Source organism: Octopus sinensis, linkage group LG9 (assembly GCF_006345805.1).
Source record: "Octopus sinensis linkage group LG9, ASM634580v1, whole genome shotgun sequence".
Lineage (NCBI taxonomy): Eukaryota > Metazoa > Mollusca > Cephalopoda > Octopoda > Octopodidae > Octopus > Octopus sinensis.
In genome coordinates this window covers 19,629,904-19,634,492 of record NC_043005.1, presented here as the reverse complement: position 1 = coordinate 19,634,492, position 4,589 = coordinate 19,629,904, and positions in this window count along the sequence as shown.

Here is a 4,589-nt window from a genome sequence, read left to right as displayed (position 1 = left end):
TCATTGTTACTGATAACCATATTCATCCCAGTAAATGACCACAGCACTTTGTCTTGGCTACACGCGGGTGGGAAGGGACTGGTGACACAAACTTTCATTCACACTTTGAATTTGGTGATACTAGTTGTGGCTTCTAGCTCGCTCTGATACTGAGTTGAGTTGGTGCCTTCTAGTATCTCAAAATTCAATATACAATCATTCATGATTGTTTGTATCCTGCGTGATGAGAGGAGAAGTTTGGGAGATAGAGGGAAGTTTGGTTAGTAATTATTATATCTTATGCTTCCTAAAACTTGATCTCGAAACGTACGTCCGTAGGTGACTTAAAACTGTATTATAGATTGCCGTTAATTCATTCTCTCTTACCTGTTTGTGTTTGCCTTTCAAATGCTGTGTTTTTCTGAGATCTCCCTTTTAGTAGAAGAATAGCTATAATCTCTTTGACTGCTATTTCTAAATTCGGTGTGCGGTAAGGCAATTCGTTGCTAAAACCCTAATTGCTTAGTTATATATATAATATATATATAGATATATATATATCTATATATATAATATATATATTATATATATATATATATATATGTATGTATTGTATGTATGTTGTAATATTTTTTTGACTAATGAGCATATATCAGTTATTCATCAATCATATGTATACATATGTAAATCCAGAATGTAAATACATGTGGATTATTGACGATTTTTTTTCCTCCGTTTTCCTTTTCTTTTGGACTTTCCTCTGTTTCCTGTTTCTGAAGAAGAGCATTGCTTGAAACGTAAAACACTCTTTCTTTCCTTCCCTGAGCGTCCTCACGTTGTTGTGTTTTTTTTTCTTGTCTTGTTTTCTCTGTTTTTTTTTTAATTAACTATATATATTCTTTTACTCGTTTACTTGTTTCAATCATTTGACTGCGGCCATACTGAAGCACTGTTTTTAATCGAACAAACCAACCCCAGGACTTATTCTTTGTAAGTCTACTGCTTATTCTATTAGTTTTTTTGTCGAATCGCTAAGTTACAAGGACGTAAACACACGAACACCCGTTGTCAAGCGATGATGAGGGACAAACACAGACACATAAACATATACATATAGATATACATACATACATACATACATATATCATATATATATATATTATATATATATATATATATATATATATATATATATATATATATATACGACGGGCTTATTTCAGTTTTCATCTGCCAAATACACTCACATGGGTTTGCTCGGCCCGAGGCTATAGTAGAACGCACTTGCCCAAGGCGCCACATAGTGGAACTGAACCCGGAACCATGTGGTTAGTTTACAAGCTTGTTACCACACAACCACTCCTGCACCTATATATATATATATATATATATATATATATATATATATATATATATATATATATAATTCACGCATTATACACAACGTGTTGGTTTTTATGAAGTTATATGTAAAGCCAACATAATATTTCACATTAAATTGAATGATTACTGAGGTTTTTGTTTTTCCTTGCTCGTCTCCACGGGCAGCACAAGCGCGCATACTTACACTCACCAGTCGCACAATACATACATACACACATAAATATGAAATTTTCTGTGGTCGGACGATTCTTCGGAAGGTTTAATCTCTACCATAAAGCCTAAAGTCATCCAGTATAATCAATTTAACAAATGTTTATTATTGTTATAGTGCCAAAGCACTAAAATCTCAAATTGACCCAAGTGATACAATCGATAGCGTCCCTAAATCACATTAGCAAATAGTTCGGGATCTGGCAATGCTGCATTGACTGTGTTAAAACTACACTTATCTGAGATTCTCTGCACATCCATATACACAAGTATTGTTATGTTGTATGTTATGTTATTTATGCATTGTTCAGCTAGTGGCTAGTCTAGCGTAAACAGACTATTTTAAACTATAATTTATCCATGGCTACATTATCCAGTATGTGTCTTCTTTTTAAGGAATGCCGGGTGTAGTTTGAAGGGGTTTGGTTTGTTATTTCTTGCATTTGTAACGCCCACGTAGAGACTAAATGTTAATTTTATCAAGTTAGTATATTATATTCCGCGTCGATCAAAGTAATCTCTATGTGCATATGTCTTTACAAATGTTTGTGAATATATTTCTTCTTAATTCTTGTAATTCATTGTTTAAAACTGGGGTGATTTCTAACCATAAAACAAAATCCTATTTTTAGCATTTAGATATCAACAACTGTTAAAGTGTTACAGGCGAATTTGAGATAAGTCTTGCATATTTTCACCGTTCTGCTTAAATATTAATTTTGCATAATAGCGGAGATGTTTGATTGCTTGCCCTGGAAAGCACAACTTTTCATGACTTTCACTTGAAATATTACTGAATGCACAAAGATTATACATACAAATTTACGTTTCTCATCTGGATATCGGAGTTGGCCATAGATATTTTCAACAGATTTGACACGAAATCTCTATATCCATTGTGAAGCTGACATCCACAACAGCATATAGAGTTTATTTCTTGTCCAAAACAATTTTTATTTATTATTGGCTCGACTTGGAGGAAAGAGCTGAACCCAAGACTTACACAGGGCCTCCGAAACTTTGCGATTGATGCGGCAAATTTCCTTATTGACTAGAAGCAAATCAAATACGGTTGGAGTAGCATGTACATAATGGGAATTAGTGAGAGTCAATATTCTTGGTGAGGAATGACTGGGCGTAGTGGTTAGTGCATGGTCTATCAAACACAATGTGGATGGCGAAAAGAAGGATGATTGAATTGAGAGTACCTAAGGGGAGCTTCGATAAGGCAGGCCAGTTAGCCTTAAAGAAGAAGAGACCATTGCAGTAGCAGTAGTAAATGCAAAGGAAAGAGAAGCATAATTGTGGGTCAGAGGTTATTGTGCATTTGTGAGCAATTTGATAAGTTGATAGGCTTTTCTTTAAAGGCTGTCTAGCATGTCTGTGTATAACAGCATTGTCCCAGATATATAAAGCAGTACTTCTTCATAGTGGATTTCACCTAAGTTATGCAAAAGATCAGTAGGTGTTGTGTAGAACGGGTGTCAATTATTTTCTCGCACTGAAGCGTAAAATTAATTTCTGTTATGTTAATGACATGCATTCGCCTGGAGAAATCCTTAATGATAGTGAATGAGATCAAGTATTTATAGTGACTTTAAGGTTCTAATTGCAGATTATTCGTATTTAGGGTGACTGGAGTACAATAATGTTTATTTTATTAAATGTAGAAAGTGTGGGCGCTTGCTGCTTCCATGTCAAGGGCGGCGAGCTGGCAGACTCGTTAGCACGCCGGACAAAATGCTTAACGGTATTTCGTACGTCGTTACATTCTGAGTTCAAATTTCGCCAAGGTAGAATTTGCCTTTCATCCTTTCAAGATCGATAAAATAAGTACCAGTTGATTACTGGGGTCGATGTAATCGACTTATCCCTGCTCATGCACTTGCTGGCCTTGTGCCAAAATTTGAAATCAATACTTCCATTTCTAAAGTGGTGAGCTGGCAGAATCGTTAGTACGCTGGGCAAAATGCTTAGCGGCATTTCGTCCGTATTTACATTCTGAATTCAAATTCCGCCGAGGTCGACTTTACCTTTCATCCTCTCGGGGTTGATAAAATAAGTGCTAGTAGAGGAACGGGGTCGATATAATCGACTTACTTCGTACTCCGAAATTACTGGCCTTGTGACAAAGTTTGAAACCAATATTTCCCTCGTCATAAGGCGGCGAGCTGGCAGAAACGTTAGTATGCCAGGCGAAATGCTTAACGGTATTTCGTTTGCTGTTACGTTCTGAGTTCAAATTCCGCTGAGGTCGACTTTGCCTTTCATCCTTTTGGGGTCGATAAATTAAGCACCAGTTACGCACTGGGGTCGATGTAATCGACTTAATCCCTTTGTCTGTCCTTGTTTATCCCCTCTATGTTTATCCCCTTGTGGGCAATAAAGAAATAAGAAATGTTCTCACGCCGGGCGAAATGCTTAGCGGTATTTCGTTTGCTGTTACGTTCTGAGTTCAAATTCCGCCGAGGCCGACTTTGCCTTTCATCCTTTCGGGGTCGATTAAATAAGTACCAGTTATGCACTGGAGTCGATATAATCGACTTAATCCGTTTGTCTGTCCTTGTTTGTCCTCTCTGTGTTTAGCCCCTTGTGAGTAGTAAAGAAATAGGTATTTCGTCTGTCATTACGTTCTTAGTTCAAATTCCGCCGAGGTCGACTTTACCTTTTATCCTTTCGGGGTCGATAAATTAAGCACCTGTTGCATACTGGAGTCGATCTAATCGACTGGCAACCTCCCCAAAAAATTCGAGCCTTGTACCTAGAGTAGAAATGAATATTTCTCACGTCTCTATTCATAAAGTCATCGAACTTGCAACTGAACGCCGCAATAAAAGCCAACGAATCCTTCATCCATGATTTCAGTGCAGTCATACACTGTTACCTACTCCTGAGCCAATAACAGAACCTCTTTCATAGATTCATTCAACATCAACTACAACAATAATATAAACTGGTTCCCAACCATATGGTTCCGGGTTCAATGTCATTGCGTGGCAACTGGGTAAGTGTCTTAT